The sequence below is a fragment of the Montipora capricornis genome, chromosome 8 (genome assembly GCF_036669925.1).
Source record: "Montipora capricornis isolate CH-2021 chromosome 8, ASM3666992v2, whole genome shotgun sequence".
Taxonomy (NCBI): domain Eukaryota; kingdom Metazoa; phylum Cnidaria; class Anthozoa; order Scleractinia; family Acroporidae; genus Montipora; species Montipora capricornis.
Window position 1 is genome coordinate 7,508,969 of NC_090890.1, and position 7,500 is coordinate 7,516,468.

At 36.9% G+C, this 7,500-nt stretch overlaps 1 protein-coding gene across 1 annotated transcript in view; it reads right to left on the minus strand.

Moving 5' to 3' along the window:
• Window positions 1–6,837: 6,837 nt before the first annotated feature.
• The window catches only part of LOC138059342 (3'-5' exoribonuclease HELZ2-like), a 42,164-nt gene continuing 41,501 nt past the window's right edge, over window positions 6,838–7,500 (minus strand). Inside the window, exon 20 of the mRNA XM_068904925.1 lies at window positions 6,838–7,500. This exon is cut by the window's right edge and continues 216 nt beyond it. The gene's annotated coding sequence lies outside the window, so the exon portion shown is untranslated.

Consider the following 7,500-nt stretch of genomic DNA (forward strand, 5'->3'; position numbering starts at 1 on the left):
GTATAGCTGTGTAGTATCATATATGTCCAAATATGTTTCCATTTAAAACCATGTATTTTCATGTTGTCCTTGTATATCTATTTATAACCATATATATCTATGGATAGCCTTTTATTATCATATATATCATATATATGCATGTACACCCATGTACATCTATGTATAGCCGTGTATTACCCTGCATATAACCATAATTTCTTTTCTACAGGGGCGACCATTTGGAATGCACTGCTAGACCAGCTAAATCAATTGCCCTCCATAAATGGTTTAAGAAAGCAAATAAAATCTTTCACGTTTGCATCGGCAAAAACTGATTAAATTAAGTAATTTTTGTAAAAAGTATGTTAACGTCATTGATTTTTAAACTTAGGTACCTTTGTATATTATACACAGCTTTTAGGTAGAACAGATTTTCTATGTAAAATACGTATGTAAATTTGATGAAATTACCGTGTTTAACTAACGTTTTCCTATCCTATCTATCTATCTATCTATCTATCTATCTATCTATCTATATTTGATACACTTAACCATGAGATCTTGATAAAGAAATTAGAATACTTTGGCTTTGATCACTCAGCAGTTGCCATTTTCCATTCGTATTTGTCAAATCACAAGCAACAGTGTAGTGTGAATGGAAGCTCCTAGATATTTCGTGTGGCGTACCACAAGGCTCAATATTAGGACCCCTTTTATTTTTAATGTATATAAATGTTTTGCCGGACTGTCTTCGTTTTTGCAAGGCCAGACTTTATGCAGATGACACAAAGTTAACGGTCTCCAGCTCTGAACTTCCTAAGATAAAAGAGTTGATGAGCAGTGATCTGAAGCATGTGTCAACCTTGCTTGTTGTGAATAAATTGTCATTAAATGTACTGAAGTCAGAATTTATGATTATTGGATCTAGACGGAAATTGGCAACTTTCGATGGTAATGTCGATCTCTCAGTGGATGGATATTCTTTAAAGAGAGTTCAACAAACTAAATGTTTAGGAGTGCATATCGATGAAAATAGCACCCACTCTTACTCTCGATAATAGAATTACCGTCTACAGATCAATTATAGAACCTTACTTTAATTATTGTTCACTCGTCTGGGGCAGCATTTCACAAATCCTTTCTAATAAAGAATAATAATAAAGAATATTCTTTGTATTGGAATTTAGTTTTCCCCAATTATTCTCCAGTCACGCACTTTTTTGATCTTTTGTAATTTTTGTTTTATTTTTTACTTGTATTAGCATGACAAAGTATTATTAAAGTTAAATCAAAAAAAGGAGGTTCAGAGGTAACAAAATCGATTTTGTGGTCGTTCTCTGTTCAGTACCTCTTTGAAGTGTTGTGTCCATCGGTCTTGTATGACTTTTTTGTTGGCGAGGAGGTTTCCGTGCTTGTCCATCACCGAAGTGCTTTGGCAACTGTCGCTGCCATTGCTAAGTGTCTTAATGTTAGCAACTACAGTGTTTTCATGTGTTGGCTTCGTGCAGCCTCTTCAGCTTGGCCAGCTATGTTGTTCAGCCACTTCTTTTTATCAGACTTGATGCTCCTTTTCACCTCCTTGTTCTTTTCAGCATATTTTGCTCTTAGTTGATTCTTCACCCTTTCTGAATGAGTGCTTAAAATCTTCTTGTTGATGGCATCCCGTTGATCTACTAGCTGCCATGACTCTCCGCTTATCCAAGGTTTCTTCTTCTTCCTCGGTTTACTTAAAACAGTATCCGCTACTTCGGTATACGCTTTCCTCATGACCTCAAAATCTTTCTCCACCTCGTGTTGATCTTCTTCTAAATCTCCGCCTTCTTGTTGTAAGACCTGGTACCTATTCCGTAGGGAAACCTTGAATTCTTTCAGGGTATCTTCGTTTCCCGGCTTTGATGTGTCGTATTTGACCCTACCTGTTTTCTTTTGCCTTGGAGGTCTCTTGAGCTTAAGTTTGATAGTTGTATCTTTTTTGTCGTGGGATAATAAATCTCTTATTCGATGGTCTAACATATAAGGCCATTTTCTCCGTTGAGCATTGTCCGACCGACCGAAATTTTTGGAATTTTCAAAAAAAAAAAAAAAAAAAAAAAGGGAACGGTGTTTTAAAACCATTTTACGGTTGCATAGGAGTTTCGGGGTTGATCCTTTTTTCCCACACTGTCTTAAGTTTGCAACAGCATCCACCAACTTTTCAGCCATATTCATTTTGGGTTCACGTCTTGTTTGTTTTCCGGGCTCCACAGCTATGATGCTGGGGTAGCAGGACTCCGATTCCGAGACTGCTCAGGAAACGCATTTGACGCTAAACGAAAAAAAAAAGGAGGATGGGCTAATACTCGCGGACATTTTGCTCACTGCTCGCAAAATGCTTTGCAACTCTCAAAATATCCGCGCGTATTATATGTTAAACCATCGAATAAGATGTATTTATCACGCCGTCTGAAAAACAACAAAATATACCAGCAAAAGCTCGAGAATGAGCAAGAGTAGAATCTTCTCTCAATGCAGCAAAGCACAAGGAATAAATCTGGAAACAAACGAAAATAAGATACGAGAATGCGTTGATCGAGCCGTGTCTCCAAAGCTGCGATTGCTAATTCTGCTGTCGTACATAGCATCATCAGCAGAATAGCGCACGATTTCAAATTTGTTTGGTGTATCTCCACCTTTTGTTTGCACTTGTGTTAAAGAAGTGTCTGCTGCAATTGTCAACAAACTGAAGTCGCGGTTTATCACGTTACCTAAAGGAGAATATTTTAAAGAAGTCATGCGCATTTACAAAGACAGATGGGGATTTCCAATGTGTGCTGATACGATAGACGGCACTCATATTCTTGCAATTGCCCCACCGACCGACCATGACGACTTCGTGGATATCAAAGGCTACCGCATCATTCTTATGCAACCAGTTGTTGACTATGAAATGATATATGAAATGAATCATATGGTGAATTTAGCAATTGCGTAGGGATGAGCGCGCATGGCTATGCATGAATATAAATGGGTATCCATGGGTATAAATGGCTTAAGGCTTTACATGAATATACGTGGTATACATAAGCATGCATAGATATACATGGCTGTACAAGGATATACGTGGCTGTACATGGTTATACATGGATGTACATGGATAGACATGGGTATACATGGATGTACATGGCTTTACATGGATATACATGGCTTTACATGGATATACATGGGTATACATGGGTATACATGGGTATACATGGATATATATATGAATACATGGACATACATGACTATACGTGGGCATACATGGATATACATGGCCATACATGGATATAAATGGGTATACGTGGATATACATGGGTATACATGGATATACATGGATATACATAGGATACATGGATATACATAGGTATACATTGATATACCTGGCTGTACATGGATTACATGGATATTCATGGCTATAAATAGGTATACATAGGTATACCTGGATATACATGGGTGTGCATTGATATACATAGGACATACATGGCTTTGCATGGACATACATGGGTATACATGGATATACATGGCTGTACATGGATATACATGATAATACATGGATATACATGTGTATACATGGACGTACATGGCTATACGAGGGTATACATGGATATACATGGCCATACATGGATATAAATTGGCATATGTGGATATATATGGGTATACACGGAGATACACGGATATACAAGGGTATACACGATTATTCATTAGTATACATGGATATACATGAGTATACATAGATATACATGGGTATACATAGCAAAACATAGATATACACGGCTGTTTATGGATATATATGGGTATACATGGATACACATGGAAGCACATGGTTATACATGGGTGTACATGGATAGAAATGGGTATACATGGATATATATGGCTGTGATATGTGAAGACATGGACATGATTATACATGGGTGTACATGGATATACATAGGTATACATTGATATACCTGGCTGTACATGGATATACATGGATATTCATGGCTATAAATAGGTATACATAGGTATACCTGGATATACATGGGTGTGCATTGATATACATAGGACATACGTGGCTTTACATGGACAGACATGGACACACATGGGTATATATGGATCTACATGGCTGTACATGGATATACATGATAATACATGGATATACATGGCTGTAAATGGATATACATGGCTGTACATGGGTATACGTGGATATACATGGATATACATGTCTATACATGGACGTACATGGCTATACGAGGGTATACATGGATATACATGGCCATACATAGCCATACATGGATATACATGGATATAAATGGGTATACGTGGATATATATGGGTATACATGGAGATACACGGATATACAAGGGTATACATGATTGTTCATTAGTATACATGGATATACATGAGTATACATAGATATACATGGGTATACATAGGGAAACATGGATATACATGGGTATACATGAATATACATGGAAGTACATGGTTATACATGGGTGTACATGGATAAACATGGGTATACATGGATATACATGGGTATACATAGGGAAACATGGATATACATGGGTATACATGGATATATATGGAAGCACATGGTTATACATGGGTGTACATGGATAAACACGGGTATACATGGATATTCATGGCTTTGATATGTGAATACATGGACATAATGATACATGGGTGTACATGGATATACATGGCTGTGATATGTGACTACATGGACATACATGGCTGTATATAGAAAAATATGATTATACATGAATATACATTGATATACATGGGTATACATGGATATAGATGTTTATACATGGGTATATAGGGATACACATAGGCATATATGGATATACATGGCTGTGCATTGATATACATAGGTATACATGGAGATACATGCCTTTACATGGAAATACATGGATATACATGGCTGTACATGGATATACATGATAATACATGAATATACAAGGGTATACATGGATATGCATGGGCATACATGGATATACATGGTTGTACATGGATATACATGCCTGTATGTGGATATACACGGGTATACATGGATATACATGGCTGTACATGGATGTAGATGGACAAACATGGGTATACATGCGTATACATGGACATACATGGGAATACATGGATATACATGGAAATACATGGGTATATAGAGAGATATATGGGCATAGATGGATATACATGTATATACTTTGCTATAGGTGCCTATATATGCTGATATACCTCTTTTATATAATTTATGTGCTTTATGATACACTTTAATAACCCTACTTAAAGTATTTACCCACACATACGTACCGAATCTGCTGACCATGTAACGACGCGGATGAACTCTTTTTGGCAATACTTTCTTGGGAAGCTTAGAGACCTGGCTCCAGACCGTTGTTCAATTCTGCTGTTCATAGTAACATTTTGACAAGATAATTACAAAGGTTTAATGAACGTCTCGTGTAGGTCATAATTTGAACTATGAGACATCATATCCAAGACCTTTTTTACCAAAATTATTTTACTTTGAACCCCAGGGAGTGGGGGACTCGATATATCCCTGGGTGGGGAGGTGCCGGCGCGGCCCCTCATACCCTGACCCTGTTTAAGACAAATATCGCTGATTTTCCTACTCTGTTTAAGACAGAATTCTGATTTTTGATACCCTGTTTAAGACATTTAACCCAGTTTAAGACAAAATTTGATAAATCGATACCCTGATTAAGACAAAAAATGATAAATTCGATACCCTGTTCAAGACAAAAATCCCGAAAAACATACCGTGGCTGACCGCACGTCCCCATTAAGGCCTTGTAAGGGAGTATCCCCCCGGGCTTTGAACTGAGTTGCAGAACGATGTTCACGTTTTAAGGACGGTGCCTACTAATTCAAAGGTATTTTTGCCCCGGTTTATGATTATGCAGGAAATGTAGATCTTAACAAGTGTTATTGAAAAGGAAAAAAAGGAAAATTGGGGGTAACCACGCATTTTTCAAAGATAATTGATGAATAATATTTATAAAAAGCTTTAAAATACAAAGCAATGTATGGCATTCTTTTCCACATTGAAGCTTAATTATCTCTCAAAAATGCATGGTTATCCCCAATTTTCTTTTTGGATACCAAGAGTACTTACTAAGATCTACTTTCTCCGGACAGTTTTAAACCGCGCAAAAATATCACTGTCGTGGTAAGCATCACCGATAGGAAACCCGAGTATCTCGAGATGCGCAGAACGTATGCGCAATAACATTAGTAGGCACCGTCCTTAAAATAAGATTAAATAGCCCCACAACACAACTGAATCATGAAAACAGCTTTTGAACCAAGCGAACAACCATTCGTAGAATTTCAAAGTTAGTAGATTTTTTAAGAATGTTCTTTTTTCGTTATGGGTAACCAGTTTACTAACTAGCCGGCGACTAAGTTAAAAACTGCTACCGATTCACGCTCGCTGATTTGTTGTAAAGTACACGACAAGGTACCAATCTCTTAACGTTGTTTCCGCCTAAATTTGGGCGGCCGGCGAAGAAAAGCCCTGGGAACAAGATCGCCAATCTCTGAAAGAAAGATATCAGCAAAAAACTGCATGTTATTGCGTGCATGCATGCATTCATCATGCTTGTTCAAAAATTCTATTACTACCTTCCCCCTGCTGAAAAAGATCAATGCTAGTCGTCAACGGTAGAAAATTGGTTCAATAAAAAGGAAATCTCGCTTAACACACAAGGTGATATTAAAAGCCAGTTATGCTGGAATAGTGTATGGAATGCAACAGTCAAAATCAACGCAACGGTGGTAAGAAACCAAACTGAAAGAAGACAACCCATCGGCGTTTTAAAAAGAGAAGTGTAGTTGACTAACAATTTGAGTTTTTAATTTTTTAATATCTTTTTATCAAATTCCAAAGAAATTTTTTTCTCTAGCTCCTTTTATTTATCCAAAACATTTTAAAAGTTCATTGAAGATTTTCGTACATCTCCCGTTGGTCCGGGTGGCTTCTGTTACAATATACCAAGGACGTTTTGAGGTCGAAGCGAGTTAAAATGTACGAGTACAAATTGCCTCAGAAACCTTTAACAGGCGCAGTAGACGCAACTGCTTTCTTAAATCTGAAATAAAACAGCTAACCCCAACGTTAAACATTACTGCATATTTTACTTCACTTACTGGTACCAGTTGGTAGTTAGACACGACTGCATGCTAAGCTTCAACCCTCGGGTCACATCATTGTATTGCTCTAGCTCCTTGTCCCACAATTTTGCCGGAAGGTAGAATATTGATGCTCTTTTTGAAATCCACAGAGTCAGTCAGAATTAGGCTGCTAGACTGATTTCCCGCTCACTGCGTTAACAATTTGATAGTGGCTACAATGTCTTCTTAAAAAAAGATTAAAACTTTTGTTCTTTTTGCGTGAGAAATGAAAAATATTTATGATATAATGTAGTGTCATTAAATACTTTAAATTCCTTTTAAAATGTCTTCAACATTTTTTCTTTGACATTCAAAAAAGTTTTGCATATATACATT